Below are 20,482 nucleotides of genomic sequence, written 5' to 3'. Positions count from 1 at the left end.
AATACGGTGAAATTGAATACAATGTAAAATAGTTAAGAATGAATATAGCTGAATTGAATACGGGGTATACACAAACCAAATTGAATACAACGGCTTATACCCTATTTTTTTTTTTTTTGTTTGAATACAACTGAATTCAATAGAGTGAAATTGAATACAGTATATACAATCGAATTGAATACAACGACATACATCCCCTGGCAAGCAATAAGTAGCTACAGAATGTAATTAGCTAAATTATAGCTACGTCTGACAATAAGCCTCAAACAATAGTCATTTCTAAAAAATCCTCTCTTTTTTTCTATGATGTTTCATGTAGTTTCTGAAACAGCTCATTAGTGTGCTAGAAAACACTAAAAGAACGAAAGCTTGTTTGAAAAAGAAACCACAACCTAATGGATGTCCTTGAATTTTATCTCACTCTTCATTATCATCATGTGTTTTACTTATTCTACATGGTGGTACCTTAGAAATAGATGGTGGAAATCAAGCTCAGTGCCAACAAATTGGCTTCTCCTTGGAATGTTACCTGGACTTATTCGAAATGCTCATCGTGTCCTTGAATATGCAGTTGATGTTCTTGTAGAAACTAAGGGCACAATTGAGTTCCGTGGTCCTGTTCTTGCCAACATGAACATATTAATTACTAGTGATCCTGCAGATATCCACCACATCCTTAGTAGAAATTTCTCAAACTATTCAAAGGGGCTTGTGTTCCGTAAAATTTCAGACATTGGAAAATGGGATCTTGAATGTTGTTTCGGAGATTCATAGGAAGAACACCATGTCCTTGATGGGACATTGCTAGAAAGGAACACATGGGACACTATTGAAAAAGGGCTTGACCAATTCTTGATGCTTTTGCAGAACAAGGGACCCCATATGATTTGCAAGACATTTTTCGAAGATTCACTTTTGATGCAATTACCAAATTGACTTGACCATGATCCAAGAAGTTTATCTATTGGTTTACCTCATGTGCCATGTGAAAAGACATGCAATAATGTTGCGGATACACTTATGCACAAATATATCTTACTAGAAGTTTGTTGGAAATTGCAAAATTGGCCTCACATTGGTAAAGAGAAAAAACTCGTTCAAGCATGGAAAGCTCTTGATCAATTTCTATATCCTTGCATTTCACATAAGCAAGAGGATTTGATGAACAAAACAATCAAAGACGAGGACTTCGACATATTAGCTGAATATGTTAAAGCATACAACCTATGGAAGAATAGAGTTCCGAGGAATGTACAAGAATTTCTGAGGGAGACTTTCTTGAATTTGATGTTTGCTGGGACACCACAAGTGCAACTCTCACTTGATTTTTGTAGCTCTTACCTAAAAGTCTCTTAGTAGACACAAGGATTAGGAAAGAAATTCAACCACAATCATCTAAAAGAAGATAAAAACCTCAAGTTTCTCAACATAGAAGAAAGACAAACTAGTCTATCTATTTGGTGCTTTGTGCGAAACTCTTTGGCTATTCCCACCAGCAATGTCTTTCATTCACAGATTTCCACTTAAACTTGACATTCTTTCAAGCGGTCACCGTGTTAATCCATGTATGTGAAATCGTTCTATACAAAGGGGAGAATGAAAACTACAAACCTGTACCTTTTTCAATTTGTCATTCGGTCCCTCTGTATTCCACGAAGTTTCATCAAAACACTTCAACTTGATCAAAACCTATGTTTTAAACTCCTGTGACCGTTGACGGAGAATATGTGGCAACTTGAACGCTGAGTTGGACAAAATGTGTATAATTCATTAGATTAAAAAAGAGACCAAAATAAGACGGGAAAACAAAATAAAACAATTCATTAGATTAAAAAAGAGACCAAAATAAAACGGGAAAACAAAATAAAACATTTGCACCTCGTTTCCCCTTCTTCCCCATTGATGTCTCCACCCAAAATCCCACACCGGAAATTTCATCGGAAAAGCTCACCTCTCCAAATCTAACACCACCTTTGCACCACCAGTAACCTTTTACTTATTCTCCTCCATCCATGGACTCAGAAACAACAGAAGAAAACTTGCATCGCCTGAGGCAGCCCCTAAAGGCCTACACCACCGCCAGAGTAGATTGGAAAGGTCATCAACAACACATTCCTTCCAACTCTTCTCGTTGGGAATCATCACTGTCACCGCCGACCTTCACCACTCGTCCATCAACTTTTTCTTCTTATCATCCACCAAAGAAAAATCAACGGGACAGAGGAGAGAAACCTTCACTTCATACGATTCAATTTTTTTATAAATTTAAAGATTGTATTTTCTTAATCTATTGATTGCAGAAAATGGGAAAAGTTTTAGGATTTTGGTTGCTGAAAAAGGGGGAAGATGACAAAAATTTAGACTTTTATTCTTCTTAACCATTGAACAATACCCTAAAAATTTCAAGAGAGTATGAACGAGTGAAGTGTGACTTTGAAGGTTATTGTTGAGTAGGAGAAGAAGGTGCGAAAAAAGGGAATTAGTCTTAGGGAGGTGGGGTAAGGAGGATAACGGAGAGTATTTGGGAGAATGAAGGGGTGATGGTGTTATCATGCCGTATGTGGCGTTCGGATTTGAGTGCGAAGAGTACACAAGATTGTAGGAAGATGGATCCTAATGGGATTGTAGTGCTTCATCAGACTGATATTGGTGAATATTTGAGGATTTAGGATGAGCTTTAATTTTAATTTTTGGTTATTCTTTTTTGACATGGTATTAATTATCTGATGTGTAATGCATGTAAGAGCGAGTGAGGAATATGCAGTGTGGTTGTGGGGGGGGGGGGGGGGGTTAAACATAGGTTTTGATCAAGTAGAATTGTCTAGAAGAAACTTCATAGAGTACATGAACCGGGGTAACAAACTGAAAAAAGTACATGGTCTACTAGGCTATTCTGCCAAAACTATATGGGGAAAAGATTGCTTAGAATTCAAGTCAGAGATATAGATTTTGGAGCAAGGATGGATCAAACATGAGTCATTTTCCAGATTCCCAGCTTTTAATGCATGTCCAAGGATTTGCTCGGGGAAGGAAATGACATTCACTCAAATGACAATAGTGGCAGCCACCATCATATAAAGCTATCTTATCCAACTAGTGGAACCACAAAAAATTTCTCCAAGTACTTCAATTATCCTTCAAATGAAACATGATCTGAAAGTTAGGTTCCTCTTAGATCCAGCTAAGCGGCCACAGATAAAATGCAGTACCTTATTCAAAATAAAATGTGTTAAACTGATACCAAATGCATGTATAATCTTTAACTACTTTAGAGAATTCGAATGAAGTTGTTCTTTTTCCTTATTTGCTTGAAATTATTGTTTACTACATAGATAGAATATGCCCACATTCAACGATAAGATTGTTTAACCAAAAATAGATTTCTCGGTCAAAGTCAATATTTAGAAGAAAAAAGGTTATTGATAACCAAGATTTACTTCACTTTCCTAACAATTTTAGGAAGAATAGATCGAAGTATGGAAATAATTAACAAAAAAAAAAAATAGAGAATGAACTGGCAATCACTACTCGAAACCAAGACTTAAAACTTGTAGAGTAAGCAAAGAATAATAGTATGTATTTCAGTAATAATCGTAACCTCCGTTTACAAATGAAATTCTTATCCTTATATAGGAGCATATAATCATAACGGTTCTCACACTTAATTTGGACTTATTAAGGGCATTAATTGTATTGATTGTATGTTATCATAGATACCCATAACTGGCATATTTATGACTAAAGATTCCTCATAATTACTCTGATTCCCCTTCCTTATTTATTCCTAGTTCATGTATCTTCCCTTCTTTGTAGCCTTCATTCATTTCGTTCCCGTTTCTCTTTTGACAACTGGCAGGCCCGGTTCTTTTCTCTATGCTACCCCGTGGGTGGTTTTCCCGTACCTTCCTTGCATTCTTAATTCAATTAATTGAGAGTTCCACTTGTCGCTATATCGACGCTCCACGCGTCATGCCTCGTCAGCTTACTGATGTTCCACATGTAATGTCTTTTTTCCACCAATATAGATAGTCCCCCCACTTTCTGAATATTCTCAACTGAATGTTCGGGAACTGGTAAGTTTTTATGGCGGGAATTCCTTGCCGCCATTTCTCGAGTATCATCATGTCTCCTTCAAAATCGATGTGACGTAAGTCACGTCTATTTAATGCCCATGCCACGTGGCTTCTCACGATTGGATCTGCAGTTTCTCAAGGCTTTTTAGGGTTTTTCTGCGGCTGCGTCAGTCACGAAGTGACGATTCCATTATGACGCTTCATAATGATCAATTTTAACGATGGTCGTATCTTCTTATAAATACTTCATTCTTTTTTATTTCTTGGAGCCTTCCTTCTTCAGTATCCATTACATTACTCCTTTGTATTTCTGCACCCTTTCTTCCTTATTTCCTTGGATAACCATGTCTTCGTCAACACCAGACCCCCGCAAAGTTGTGATTGTTGATGAACTTTCTCCTTCTACTGCCCCTATTAGAAGTAGGAGAGGTGGTAGACTTCATAGCCTTGTATCACTAGCTAATCGTGGTTGTTGTTTCGTGAATGATTTTTTTCTCTCGTGGCTAGAAGTAAGAGAGTATTGGTTAGTCCCGAAGATGACCGAGACTGTGACTGGTATGCCCGCTTTGTTGCTGCCCCCACTAGTAGATTAGTGGGTGAAGAAAACATGCCTTTTCCAGAAAAATGAAACTTTGCACGTAAGTTTTCATTTTTTTTTTATATGTCTCGAACTATTTCATGTGATCACACATTTATTTTTCAGCAACCATGGAAGTCTACGATGAGATTCCCGACTTCCGTGCTTGGGTAGAAAAGATGTTAACTGTTGCTCTTATAGACAAAAGATCGTGAAAATTTCTTTCTCAAAAGTTTGACTAGAAAGTGAAAACACACGGTACTCTTTACCTTCATTATTATTCTTCTTCTTTTACTCGTTCATATAAAAAAAATTCATCCTCCCTTTTTTTCCTTTATCAGGGTTTGCTATTCGTGGTATTAGTCCCGCGTATGTTCCATCAACCAGGCTTTCCGTGAATCTTACTCAGGAACAGAGTTTAAGTGATACTTCCTCCAAAAGGAAAACTGATGAAACTTGTGGCTCTAATGATGAGGAAAAAATAGAATAAGGCTCTTTAGTGAGAAATCGTGCGTTAGGAGACGCATGATTTCTGATGATGAAACTCCTGCTTCTTATGAACCTCCATCAAGCTCTGTTCCTTTCAGACTCATAGATGAGCCAGAAAGTGCTCCTTTAGTGATTTCCGATGAAGATACTGCTATTCCTTCGTCTAGTCCTGTTGATAGGTTGTTTGCCCATGGCTTCGAGGGTGAAGAAGGTTTCAGGCCTATTTCTGATGAATTGCCTCTTGCTTCCCTTATAGTTCCATCTACCATCAACCCCTCTGTGCCTTTACCTGATGTTGCTCCAGTTGTTACTCCCGTGACTGCTTCTCATGTAGAAGCTGAACTTTCTGGCAGCAGAAGGGAGATGAAAAGAGTTGTAATTGAGGTCCCTGAAGGTGGGAATTTATTGAAAAAATCTGGTCAAGCTGACGTGTTGTTGAAGCCACTGCTAGGCCCGTGGAGAAGGGGAAGTTAGAAAGCCATAGCTCGCTAACCCTAATGAATGACATTGTTCATTCTTCTTTGAAGATATAAGTTTATTTACACTTCCTTCTCTTTCCTTATTCATAACTTTTCCTTCCTCTTTTGCAGATTAATTTGATTGGCACAGAGCTTATGAAAAGAGTTTCTCAGGCTGACCAGCAAATTATTGAATTGTGCACCGAGGTTGACAACTGGAAAGAGCAATTCGAAGGTCTTCAATTGGAAAGGGACGTTCTTGCAGGAGAGAAAAGTGCTTTGGAGCGACAAATGAGAATGACTTATGCTGAGTTAGCAGTCGAAAAAGCTTCTTCTAGTTAGGTCGAGAAGGATAAAGATAGACTGGAATCCTCTTTTGCTGAACAACTTTCCAAGGCTACTGAAGAAATAAGGGGTTTGAAAAAACTCCTTAATCAAAAAGAGGTTTACATTGGTGATTTGGTTCAGATACTTACCCAAGCTCAGGAAGATCTCCACACCTCTACTGATAAAATTCATTCTTGGAAAGTTCTCTCGCCCCTTTAAAGACAGCCTATGAAGCCTCGAAAGAAGAAAAAGAAGAGTTGAGAGCTAAGATTGATCAGTGGGAGAAAAATTATGAGGCCCTCGAGGATAAGTTATCGCTGGATGTTAGCTAGGCTTTCTTGAACACTCGCCTCGAGACTCTAATTGAAGCCATCCAGGAGGGTTTTAACCTCAATGCTGAGATTGCTAAAACTCATCAACGTCAAAGCTTTTCCTCACCCGAAGATGAAGGTTCCAAAGGTAATGGAGATGGACTTCATTCAGATTCTCAAGTTAATCCTTCTTCTCCCGTTGATGATGCTCCCGTTAATGATGCTCCTTAGCTTTTTCCTTTTCCCACTTTTTGTTAGATTTTATGCTATTTTTCCCTTAGTTTAACAACCTTTTTGGAAGGTTTGTTTTTGGCTACCCCTGTCTTCTTTTTGGGGTTTAATGACAAATTAGCACCCCTGTTTTTCAAAGTTAACATATATAAATATTTCGGTTGCCTTTGTCTCATATTATGCTCTTTGTCTTTTGATATTTGAGCTTTTTTTTGCAATTTACAAATGCCTTAATAACCCATGACTTTGATAAAGACGGGTTTTTATAAAAGAGGACCCTTTTATGTTAACGACACTGATGAAAATGACGTCTCATCTTCATATTGGTGCAAATATATGAAACATGAAGTAGACATAAAAAAAGAAATAATTTGAGAAAGTTTTATGTTTTGAACTTTCAAATAAACTTCGTACATCATTTTCATAACTGTTCGTACAACACTTTCATAACTACTTTCATTGTAGCAGATTTTAAAATACAAAATCGGGTTTATTATCCCGTGACTAAATTTTGGCCTTAACCTAAAACTCGTAGGAATTTGGAATATCTTGCATCTTTTTCGCGAGTTCACACTCCTTTGAAAAATTCAAGGTTTCTTCAAGGTTTTTGATTCATGCTGAACTGAAATATGCCTTTTTGGTTCTTTTGCTTTCTTTTATGTGCATAGTCCCCCCAGTATTGGAGCTTTGAAGTATGAAATCTCGAACACTGGATTACTCCATTTTGGTCCATTCATCGAAAAGGAAAATACGAACGGGACTCGAAAATAATTATTTAGATGATGGCTGCATAACCCTTTTTCCATCAGAAAGGTTGCTACCTAGACCGGAAATAATTTAGTATTCCGCGTGCCTTTCGGGTTTAATATCATCATTTGGTACGGGCTAGCTTTTTGCCTATCATCTAAAATGGTTAGTAAAATTCAAAAGAACAAAATAAAATTGAACTTGCGTGATACCTTACCATGGGTAATTTCCTCGTCTAGAAGTAATACTTCTTTAAATGAACTGCGTTCCAGTTTGATGGTAGTACCTTGCCATCCATGGTTTCCAACTCGTATGCTGCCTTTCCATCGATGCCTCGAACCCTATAAGGGATTTCCCAATTTGGACTCAACTTTCCTGCGTTGGCCGCTTTTGTCAATCAAAACACCTTTTTGAGGACGAAGTCCCCAATCTTGAAGTATTTCAAATTAGCTTTCTTGTTGTAAATATCGTTCAATCATCTGCTTTTGAGCTGTCATTCAAATTAATGTTGTTTCTCTCATTTCTTCTGATAGATCCAAATTTACTCGCATCTCCTCCTTATTTACTTCCTCAGTAGCATGTGTGTATCTCGTACTCGGCTCGCATATCTCTACCGGAATCAAAGCTTTTGCACCATATACAAGTGAAAAAGGAGTTTCACCCGTACTTGTTTTTGTTGTCCTTCGATAAGCCCATAACACTCATGGTAATACTTCTGGCCATTTGCCTTTTGATTCTTCTAATCTCTTCAAGTTATTGATAATAACTTTATTCGTTGATTCAGCTTGTCCGTTGGCCGCAGGGTGGTAAGGTGCAGATGTAATCCGTTTAATCTGCCAACTTTGAAAGAATTCTGTGATTTTCGTGTCTATGAACTGCGGGCCATTGTCACACAATTTACTTTGGAACCCCAAATCGGCATATAATGTTTTGCCAAATAAAGTCCCCGACTTTTTTTTTCCTCACCTGTTTGAAAGCACTTATTTCTACCCATTTTGAAAAATAATTTGTTAAGACTTATAGAAACTGTACATTTCCTTTAGCTTGAGGCAGCGGCCCTACAATGTCCATGCCTCATTTCATGAAGGGCCATTGTGAAATAACTGAATGCAACAGCTCTGCTGGGCGGTGCATGTTATTGACATATCGTTGACATTTATCGCACCTTGCTACAAAGTTTTCTGCTTCTTCTTCCATTTTTGGCCAATAAAATCTTGCTCTTATTAATGACCTTACTAATGATCTTACCCCGGCGTGATTGCCTAAGTGTTCCTCATGTACTTCTTTCATCACATACTCCGTTTGTGATGGACCGATGCACCGTGCTACGATATAAATTTTCACGAATTAAGCAATACCAAACGGCTTTTTAACAAAGCAATTGTGACTTCTTCTTGTCCTCAGGTAAGATACCATACTGCAAAAAGTTCACAAATTCGTTTCTCCAATCCCAAGTTAGATTATTAAAGTTTACCTCACTCTTATATTGGTCAAGTGCCGAATGAAACAAATGTATCACAATAGCATTTTCTGCATTTGTTACATCCGTGACAGACGCGAGATTTGTCAACGCATCTGCTTCTGCATTCTCTTCCTTGGGTCTCTGCACGGCCTTCCGCGACTGAAATTGTCTAAGCAATTCTCGTACCTTTTTCAGGTATTGTTGCATTCGTGTTTCTCTTGCCACGTATGTCCCCTGCATCTGGTTAACCACCAACTGCGAGTCACTTTTGATCACAATCTGCTCTATATCAAGTTCTAGCGCCAGTTCCAAATCACAGCTTCGTATTTTGCCTCATTGTTAGTGATTGGATAACATTTTATTGCTTGTCTTATGACTTCCCCGGAAGGTGAAATTAGAACAATTCCTAAACCCGCTCCTTTAACGTTTGAAGAACCATCGGTAAATAGAGTCCAAGTCCCCAGATTAGCTCCGGCAAATACCTGTAGTTCCTTTTCTGCTTCAGGAAGTAAATTCGTACTAAAATCTGCCAAAACATGTAATTTTATTGCAGTTCTGGGCTGATATATGATATCATACTCGCTGAGTTCTATTGCCCATTTAGCTAATCTACCTGATAGCTCATGTTTATGCAGTATATTCCTCAGGGGGGAAAGCAATTATTACAGAAATAAGATGACAATGAAAATAAGGTCTTAAATTCCTAGATGCCATAATTAACGCTAAAGCATGGTTTTCCAAATGGGGGTATCATGTCTCAGCATCTAGCAAAGGCTTACTAACATAATAAATTGGGGATTGTTTACCTTTATCTTCTCAGACCAACACCGCACTTACCGCCACTTCTGACACAACGAGATAAATGAGAAGCCTTTCACTATCTTTTGGTTTAGCTAGCAAAGGAGGATTTGACAGATACGATTTTAGGTCCTTGAGGGCTTGTTGACATTCATCAGTCCATTCAAACTGATTCTGTTTTCTCAATACTGAAAAGAATTTAAAACTCTTTTCTGACGATTTTGATATAAAACTCCTCAGGGCTGCTATCCTTCCTATTAATCTCTGCACTTCTTTTTTGCTCGTGAGTATATCTGGTATTTCCTTGATAGCTTTGATCTGCGCATGATTCACCTCAATACCCCTATTAGAAACGAGAAAACCTAAAAACTTACCTTAAGCCACACCAAAAGCGCATTTTTTCTGGATTTAGCTTCATATTATATTTGCGGAGAATCTCGAAAGTGTCCGATAATTGTTGAAAATGATCTACCGCCTGTGCTGACTTGACTAGCATATCGTCAATGTAGACTTCCATAGTTTTTCCCAGATGTTCTTGAAACATTTTAGTCACCAATCTTTGATACGTGGCTCCAACATTTTTTAAAGCAAATGGCATGACTTTATAACAATAAGTCTCCCTGTCTGTGATAAACGAGGTTTTTTCTTCATCTAGAGGGTTCATTTTTGTTTTGTTATATCCTGAATATGCATCTAAAAAATTCAAAAGCTTATGTCCTGCGGTAAAATCAATTAGTTGATCTATATGTGGCAAAGGAAATGAATCTTTAGGACAAGCCTTATTTAGATCAGTATAATCTAAACAAACTCGTCATTTTCCATTCTTATTGGGAACTACCACGGTATTAGCTAACCAGTTAGGGTACTTTACCTCTCATATCGACCCAATTTTTAAAAGCTTTTGTATATCATCTTGGATTACTTGATTTTTGAAAGATCCTTGCTTCATCTTCTTCTGCTTGACAGATGGGTATGATGGGTCCTCATTTAGTTTGTGGGTCATTATCTCCGATGGTATACCTGTCATATCTGAATGCGACCAAGCAAAGCAATCTGCGTTAGTTTGTAAAAATTCAATTAACTTACCTTTCATTTATAGGCTTAAATTTGCTCCGACATAAATTTTTTTGTCTAGACAATGTGTAAATAGCACTATAGCTTCAAGTTCTTCAGTAGTTGTCTTAATATTTTCATTTTCTTCTAGCTGTTGAATAACATCGGGTCTTGAATCAATATCAGTTTGTCCTGGTATGTCTTCAGTTTAGGTCTTTGTAACAACGTCCTCAACCGAATTATTTCGTGTCTGCATCATTGGTTACCGCGCTTGCAATTACCACTGAATTGATACTTCTTGAAGCTTGCTGATCTCCACGGATTTGACGGATTCCCCACTATGAAGGAAATTTGATAACTTGATGCAATATGGACAGGACAACATCCATATCGTGAATCCACGGTCTTCCCAAAATTATATTATAGGCCATGTCCGCGTCTATCACCTGAAACTTTGTATCCTTGGCAACTCCTTCTGCGAAAGTGGTGAGTACAACTTCCCATTTTATGATAACGCTGGAATTATCAAACCCGGACAAGGACCGTGCCTTTGGTATCACCTTGTCATTAGCTTGCATTTCATTCACCGCCCTCAGTAAAATGATATTCGCTGAACAACTTGGATCAATCAAAAAACTCGTTTTACGTTAGTATCGTGTACAAGTAAAAGATATTACTAGTGCATCACTGTGAGGAATCATCAAGTCGTCCGCATATTCATCTTAAAATATTATACTGTCATTATCCAAGACCCGGCGAACTCGCTTCCCGTCAGTGACCGTGACTTTTGACTTTGCAGACATATATGTTACACCATTGGCCTCATCTCCCCCAGTTATTACATTGACTGTTGGGGGTTTCTGGGGTTCCTGTCTGTTCTTCATATATGATTATCTTCCTTTCTCATTGAACAAGTCAATAAATGCTCGACTTCTCCCAGAAGTCTACAATCTGCTATTCTATGGCCATGATCATTATGAAACTTGCACTAGAAATCTGGATTTCTTCTGATTGGATTTGATCTCATTTCTTTAGGCCACTGCACCTTATCCCCCATACTTAAAACAACTACTAACTCGGATGTGCTGATATTAAAGCTATAATCCCCTATCCTTGCTTGATTATTGGAATCATCGTTTCGGGCATCTCGTTCCTTTTTGAACTTAGATGAAGAACTCGTACCTTTTTGCCTTGGTCTTGAGACGAATCGCGCGTTTTCCTGTTTAGATCGAGAGACTCGACCTACAGGTCCCATGTATGGCTCATACCTGTCCTTTTCGGACCTTTTTTTTATTCTGACCGTCTCAATCCTAATCTTTCATTGACCCTTGGTTGTGCGACCGTATCCTCTTCTATCTGCAACTTCATACTGTACATGTTGTACACATTGTTGTAAATTCTCGCAAACTTTCCTTCAGCCTTCTCGTGGCTTCGGAACTTTTCTTGTTCAAATTGCTCGCGAATGCCATAGCTGCCCAATTACCAGGTACTCGAGGTAACATCACCCTCTCCTGCTGAAATCTATCTACGAAATCTTTGAGCAATCTTGTACTACCCTGCTTAACCTTAAAGATGTCTTCCATCCTTTTTCAACTTTTTGAGCTCCCGAATGTGCTTTTATAAATGAATCTGCAAGCTCAGGAAAAGAATCAATAGAATTTTCATGTAAAAGAGAATACGATGTTAATGCTCCCTTCATGAGTGTTTCACCAAACTTTTTGACCAGAACCAATTCGATCTTTTGCTTAGTTAAATCGTTGCCTTTCACGCCAGTAGTGAATGCAGTCACGTGGTCCCGAGGGTCAGTGGTTCCATCATATTTTGGAATATCAGGTATCTTAAACTTTTTAGGAATTGGTAAAGGTGCTGCACTTGGCTTCCAGGGTTGTTGTGAATACTTGTCAATATTCACCCCTTTGATCACGGGAACCACGCCAGGTATTTGTTCTATGCGATCATTTTGCTCCTTCAATTGTTTTGCAAAGTTAGTACTAAATTTCATAAATTAGAATTATTTGGTGTACCTAACCCTCTATCACGAGATTCGTTAGGAATTTCTCCAGTTCCAGAATTGTCAAGCCTAAGCGCGGGTTTTCTAAGGTTGCTGTATTTACCGGTGAAGGAGTTTGTGGCGTATTGGGCAATCCTATGACAAAAGCTTGTAGTGCACTATTCACGTGTTCCACAATCAATTGTTTTAGAGCGTCTTGCTCTACGGTTTGTTCGTCCCCTTGTTGATCATCAACACGTAATGTAGACCTTTCAGGTGAACCTCCACGGGATTGCCGAGGGGACCACGTTGGTAAGTGGTGTGGTGGAGTTTCACCTTGTTGGTTTATATGGTTATTCTCGTTAGTTGTTGACATAACTGGTTGTCAAAAAAATGAAATTTGGAAAATGAAAAGATTATCAGATTCCCGGTAATGAAACCAATTTGTTTAACCAAAAATAGATTTCTCGGTCAAACTCAATATTTAGAAGAAAACAGATTACTGATAACCAAAATTTACTTCACTTTCCTAACAATTTTAGGAAGAATAGATCGAAGTATGAAAATGATTAACAAAGAAAAATTAGAGAATGAACTGACAATCACTACTCAAAACCAAGACTTAAAACTTGTAGAGTAAGCAAAGAATAATAGTATGTATTTCAGTAATAATCGTAACCTCCATTTACAAATGAAATTCTTATCCTTATATAGAAGCATATAATCATATCGGTTCTCACACTTAATTTGGAGTTATTAAGGGCATTAATTGTATTGATTGCCCGTTACCATAGATAACCATAACTGGCATATTTATGACTAAAGATTCCTCATAATTGCTCTGATTCGCCTTCCTTATTTATTCCTGATTCATGTATCTTCCCTTCTTTGCAGCCTTCATCCATCCGTTTCTCTTTTGACAAATGTCAGGCCCGGTTCTTTTCTCTATGCTACCCCGTGGGTGTTTTTCTCGTACCTTTCTTGCATTCTTAATTCAATTAATTGAGAGTGCCACTTGTCGCTATATAGACGCTCCACGCGTCGTGCCTCGTCAGCTTACTGATGTTCCATATGTCATGTCTTTGTTTCACCAATACAAAGATAAAGGTGATTTGGTTATGTCTTACAGCGTACACCTGGAGACTGGTACACACATTCATGCAGAGGTTGCTGCTATTTGTTATGCTTCACAGTAGTGTCAGTCGAACACATCAAATAAATTTTTGGAATTGTCAGCAACTCCAAGCATTCAACTACCAGAAAATGTCATTATTGAAACTATTTCTCATAAGAGCTTCCATAACATCTTCAATTCCCACTTTTTTTACAGGAAGTCTCAATATCTTTCTTTTGTCCAATTAATATAAAAACTTCAGTGCCATAAGATAACTGGTTATAGTTAACAAGCTTCCCAGGGGTCCCAAGTCTCCTCATTCTAATTTTGAAATAACTCAACAGAACAGGACAACACCCTTGACCCATAAGAGAGAATCTTTGTAGTTCTAGGTCTAAACAGTTTCATTGACAGCTTGATTTCCTCCCTAAGCCCTTTAATGAAACTAGATAAGAAATTAGCATCATAAAGCAGGATTTCTAACCAAGAATTGAGCTCAGTGTTTCAAATTCCTCTAAATAATCAATATAGTATATATTTAATTGGTTTGAACCAATTTTCTGATTATCTTCAATTTGTACGGGCATGATTCATAATGCAAAGAAATTGATATACCTCTAGTTCCATTAGTTCTGAAGATTTGTTCCCTTCCCCCCTCAGAAACTTTGTTATTCTATAAATTTTGGTCCTATAAGCCCTTCAAAACAACATATCAATATTTAGCACTCTTGTTGAGCAACGTCATAATATTACTGTCATATCCTAAAACAAAATAGATCCATTATAATATACAGGGGCTGATGTAGTCTTTTGGCTACGGATTCATCTAAAACCATAACTTTCGACAAGAGCATATATACATTTTTTTTTTTTTTTTTTGATAAGGAAGAGCATATATACATATACACCAGAAAGGTTTTAGTCTCTCCAAACTAAATCCATATACTCCATTCATCTTGCAGCCTAATTACATCAGCTTTTGATTGCCGTAACCTTCAATGCCAACCAGCAGTTCCTATCATTTAACGATGCACATTAACATCCCAAAGCCCCCTGACAATGAAATTTTACTTCCTCACATGGGTGAAACTTCCAAATCAAACTTTCCACGAAAACTACCGTAAAGATGTTACTCCACCATAGGGCAATATGTTTAATAATGGAGAAAATAGGGACAAGTTTTCCTAGATATGTTTCGGCTAGTATATGTAATAGTTTAGCTAGACTTGGTAATCCTGGTATCCTAATTGATGTCTCTTCAATTATGTATTATCCTTGAACTTTTTATGCTATAATATTATCGTCCTTCCTACCACAATAAAATTAAAACAACTAGTCCTTGAGAATTGAGAAGTGAATAGTAAACTGAGATGCAATTATTCTCTACTTATCATGATTAACGAAAAAAGTTAACTATACAACAAATTTTAATCAACATGCATAGCTCAATGTATAAAACATTCCCCAGTGTACATTAAAAAATGTCACAGATAACAATAATAGCATAGCAACTCATAATATACTTGTTGATAGAACACCTCTGCAAACAGTTTAACCATTATAATTTACAAACCGATAAAGCTTTTTGCTGCTCCGTTCCAACAAGACTGTACAATTCGCCTTATGGTTTCAATTAACTTTCAATCCACAAACAACGGTCCTTAATTTTCAGTTTTCATACCTTGAATTTATTTTTTTCCCATGCTTGAACTGATTTATAGAGGAATATGCTATTAGCAAACTGTTATTTGATCATGATCCAAAACGTTTAATCCAATGTTGGTTTACATCATGTGCCATGCGAAAAGCCATTCGACGACATTGTGGATGCAATTTTTTATGGATATATCTTACCACAAGATTGTTAGAAATTGCAAAAAAGGGCTTCACATTGGTAAAGAGAAGGAGTTCATTCAAGCATCAAAAACTCTTGATCAGTTTCTATATCCTTGCATTTCACGTAAGCCAGAGGAGTTGATGAACAAAACAATCAAAGATGAGTACTTCCGCATATTAACTGTCTATGTTAAAGCATACAACCTATGGAAGAATATTGGAGTTTCGGGCAATGTAAAAGAATTTCTAAGTGATTTTCTTGAATTTGATGTTTGCTGGGAGAGACATCTCAAGCGCAGCTCTCACTTGATTTTTCTTGCTCTTAGCTAAAAATCCCTTAGTAGGGACAAGGATCAGGAAAGAGATTCAACAACTATTGCTTTTAAAAGAAGATGAAAACCTCAGGTTTTTCAACATAGAAGAAACACGTAAACTGACCTATCTACAAGGTGCTTTGCGCGAAACTCTTTGGCTATTTCCACAAGTGCCTTTCAATCATGAAGTGCCCTCTTCAACTTGACATTCTTCCGAGCGGTCACAGTGTTATTCCAAGTACGAGAATGGTGCTATCGTTCTAAGTAATGGGGAGAATGGGAACTATATGGGGAAAAGATTGCTTAGAATTCAAGCCAAAGATGGATTTCAGAGCGAGGAATGATTAAACATGAGCCACTTTCAAATTCTCAGCATTTAATGCAGGTCCAAGGACTTGCTTAGGGAAGGAAATGACATTGATTCAAACAAAAATAGTGACAGCCACCATCATATATGGAACCACAAACAGTTTCTCCAAGTGCTTCTATTATCTTTCAAATGAAAGATAGTCTGAAAGTTAGGCTCGTCAAAAGGGTTCCTCTTAGGTCTAAGCAGCCATAGATAAATTGCAGTACCTTAATCAAAATAAAATTTGTTAAAACTGATAGCAAATGCGTGTATAATCTTTAAATATTTTAGAGAATTCAAATGGTAGTTGTTCTTTTTCCTTATTTGCTTTAAATTATTGTTTACTGCATAGGTAGAATACGCCCACACTCAACGATAAGACTGAAGGCTGTGCTAATTTGGGAGCGATTACATGTTTCTGAAGTGTACTCTACCCTTTACCTTCTTTGTGTCTTGAACTAATTTTTGCGGATCTGAATTGCGTTATGACCCGGTAAGCTCTCGATCGCGCAGTCATAGACTTGAGCGACCAGAGAGTTAGCAGAGTGCAGTAGTGGTGTCATTTTCTTCAGAAGGCAACACAATGCTATATCCCAGAAATTAGGATAAACCCTCAATAAACATCAGTGATTCAATAGGTACCTCAATAGCGGCGTCATTTTCTTCAGAATGAAAGGAATGACACAGCTTTGGCATTTGCAAATCCATGTGGAATGCAAATAAATGTTTTCGTTTGAGCAAACGAATACATCAACCAGAAATTTAGGGGTGGCAAAATGGTTAAAAGAAAACAGTTAACCACCCATATTATCCATTAAAAATTGGGTTGGATAATGAACTTTTTAAAAACGGGTCAAATATGGATAAGAACCATATTATCCATTTAGAAAATGGATAACCAAGTGGATAACCCATGGATAACTAATGGGTTTACCTTTTACATTTGGAAAACCTTAAATTGGGGGTTCCTCAAGTTTGGGAGACTGTGAATTCTTCCAAAAGTGATCATATTCATGAAGCCATGGATAATATGGGTACCCATATTATCCGCCGATTAACCCGTTTTTTATCCGTATTAAATATGGGTTGGGTCAGATAATTTATCAGTTTTTTCATTACCCGTTTTTGACTCATCCCATATCCGACCCGACCCACCCGTTTGCCACCCCTAAACAGAATTAGCATGATGGCAAGTGTTTGGAATTGTCAGCAACTCCAAGCATTCAACTACCCATAGAATGTATTAAAACTATTTCTCAAAAGAGCTTCCATAACATCTTCAATTCCCATTTTTTTACGGGAAGCCTCAATATCTTTCTTCTGTCCAATTAATATTAAAAGTTCACTACTTAAAGGTAACTAGTTACAGTTAATAAGCTTCCCAGCGGTTTCAAGTCTCACGTGTCGACAGTTCCTCATTCTAATTTTGAAATAACTCAAAGAACAGGACACCGCCCTTGATCCATTAGAAATAATTCTTTTTGGCCACAGTTCTCCATCTCCGGCCTTAATGCCATATTCCTTTTGTTCCTCCTATATTTTTGCATTTTTATTATGCAAATCAAAATCAAAAACTCTTGAGCTTACTTTGCATTGGGCTATAACCCAAAGTAGAATCAAAGAAGGCAACAATAGCTCCTTCTAGGAGGTTGTTTGGCACTTGCATTTGCAATAAGTTTCGCGGCACTACTTGTGTTATATTCCTTGGAGCAGTATCCACATTTGAGATGTCTGCAGTTTTCAGACCAGTTTCATCTCTCTGAGGACCTTTATCTTTCTGCCCCTTATTTTCCATGATTTCAGTAGCAGGAAATTCTAGTTCTAGAGTAGCCTTTCATTTTTTATCATTGTTGTATGGTTCTTCCTCTTCATCCAAAAATAATCCTTGCTAAGTACTTAATAGGTTTAGATGCTTCTATCACCTTGGAAGTAAATTGCAAGGAACCATATTGATTGTATGATCCTACAGTTTTTATCATCATTCTCCTATTCTTAAGAATAGACACAATTGCCTTTACTTGAATTCTAGCTTGTTCTACAGCATGACCTAATGTACAAGGGCAAAACAGTTTTACGGACAACTTGAGTTCCTCCTTAAGCCCTCTTATGAAACTAGATAAGAAATAAGCTTCATTCAAAGCAAGATTTCTAACCAACACTTGAGCTCTAAGTGTTTTAAATTCCTCTAAATTATCCTCAACACTTCCCTTCTCAGTCAATTTATTAGAATTTCAAATACATAGATAGACATTTAAAGTCTAAACCTAGAAAATTTCTTGGTAACCTAGAATTTAACCGTTGCAATACAGGCACCAGAGCACTACTATGCTGAAATTGAAACTAAAGAAAGAATGATCATTCAGATTTGGCTCAAGATTTATTTGAATACAAAGAGAAGAAACACAAAAGACCACGTAGGATATACTTCAAGTGTTCATATTCATAAATGATTCAGATATTTCATGACCTGAATTTTATAAAAACGTTAATATCAGAATAAAAAATTAGAGTAGGACATAATATGCCTATCCCCGTGAGATACAAGAGGGACGAGGACGATTTCGCATAGTTTACGAACCTCGAGAAATCTCGCGAGAGAACATCGCCGCCGCCGACCGGCAAAACATTTTTGCATCGGAGTATCGCCGCCGCCGAACTTGCATGTTGAGCTAGGGCTTTTAGTATGCCCTAAAGCTCCTTCTGTATCCGATGAGGGAGAGAGAACGTAAAAGAGTTTTCATTGTGTAAATACCGCTTTGAGTCCTAAAGTTAAAAGACTGAACACTTTCTTCCTATTTTAAGAACGTTTATTTCAAATCCATCTAACGTTGATACCCAATTTTTTCTTCATATTTTTATAAATATTATATATACTTTCAAAGTGTGAAATAATAATGGATATATTGTTGTTATTGTATATACTTTTAAAATATCATTTTGCACTATTGTCTAATTTATTGGGGTTATATAAGTATTTTCTGTATTTCTTTCATATTTTTAAGGCCTTAAAATTAATTTTTATTGCATTTAAATTATTCAAATATTTATAAATTACCTTTTCAAATTATTTATGATGACCTAATCATCTAAATTTATTATTTATACCCACATATATATTTATAAATTTTTTTACTTTATTTCATATAATTATATTTGTATTTTTGAGCTATTTACATTTTTTGCAATAATAGTCTATATTTTACAACTAATTATATTTTATTATTTTTATTTAGGGTCAAAATAACTTTTTATATGTTTACAACCTTCAACTATTATTTGTATATAATTATTTGTTTAAATAATAATTTATACTTATTTAGCTATTTTATTAATTTATTTCTCTTAATTTTATTATTTTAAAATATGGCCCAAGTGATGTCTAATCTTCGGACCAATTAAGGTCCAAACAAATGAGACCATTCCTGATCGACCCCCAGAAGCCTAAAACCAAATGACCAATAGATCCGCCCCAATTCACGACCCGTTACACCCGACCCAATTCATTTAAATCTCAGCCGTTGATACAAAATGATCAACGGCTCACAACACTTCCCCCTTCCTCCTTATATCTCATCAACCTAAACCCTAGCCCATTCTCAACCCCGCAGTCGCCCTCAAACACTCCCTTTTTGTCTCTCAAACCTAAAACCTAGCGACCAGAATTTTCTCGCCCTTTTCCCTGCATTTTCCAGGGAACCAGATATCTTCTTACCTTTTCTGAATGCTTACCACTCTGATATGGTAATACTAAGTGTTGTTCCATCTATGGAAGGTGTATTTCGTATAAATCATGTCCAAACAGGCTCGATCTTGAAGATCTTGCGGGATTCCGTTTAGGTGCATCAAAGGACAAGGAGTATCTCTCCGATTGGGCACATCTCCATTGATTCCGGCTTGATTAAGGTTTTTCTTACTCATTTCCCTAATCCGATTTGAAATCGGTTTGCATGTGGTCTTTTCCTTATTCTGTATGACTGATTTTATTTTCTTATTCTGCATGATTGGGTTTCTTTCCATTTTTGTTTACCTGTAATTAACAATATATAAACCCCTTCCCCTTATTCCCCTAGATGGACCTTAATCATTGTTATTATTCTCTCACTCTCACTTATTCTATTGTTTTGAAACTTGAGACCTTGGCCGGTTGAAATTCAAGGCCACCGGAGTTCGATTGTTGCTCTTTCTCAGTGTGAGTACTGCTTGAGGTTCACTTGAAACCCTTGGGAACTTTGACGCACTGAGATTTTGGGAGTCCTACTGTTCTTTCTCTACTACTGCTGTCTGAACTACTCTTGGCACTTGATTTTTTCTTTACATTCTCATTAATTTGCAACTGGTTAGTGTTCTTGACTC

At 37.1% G+C, this 20,482-nt stretch overlaps 2 long non-coding RNA genes across 2 annotated transcripts; both read right to left on the bottom strand.

Annotated features, from left to right (window-relative positions):
* Positions 1 to 67: 67 nt before the first annotated feature.
* On the bottom strand, positions 68 to 18,915 carry LOC138907139 (uncharacterized). Its single transcript, XR_011414898.1, has 2 exons — positions 18,708 to 18,915; positions 68 to 616 (listed from the first exon to the last, which is right to left on the bottom strand). It is a non-coding gene; the product is annotated as an uncharacterized lncRNA (long non-coding RNA).
* On the bottom strand, positions 6,976 to 10,338 carry LOC138907140 (uncharacterized). The gene is made up of 2 exons (XR_011414899.1): positions 7,620 to 10,338; positions 6,976 to 7,119 (listed from the first exon to the last, which is right to left on the bottom strand). It is a non-coding gene; the product is annotated as an uncharacterized lncRNA (long non-coding RNA).
* Positions 18,916 to 20,482: the final 1,567 nt, after the last annotated feature.

Source organism: Nicotiana tomentosiformis, chromosome 3 (genome assembly GCF_000390325.3).
Source record: "Nicotiana tomentosiformis chromosome 3, ASM39032v3, whole genome shotgun sequence".
Classification (NCBI taxonomy): Eukaryota; Viridiplantae; Streptophyta; class Magnoliopsida; order Solanales; family Solanaceae; genus Nicotiana; species Nicotiana tomentosiformis.
Note: the sequence above shows the minus strand (reverse complement) of the source record. Positions and strands in the feature narration are given on the sequence as shown.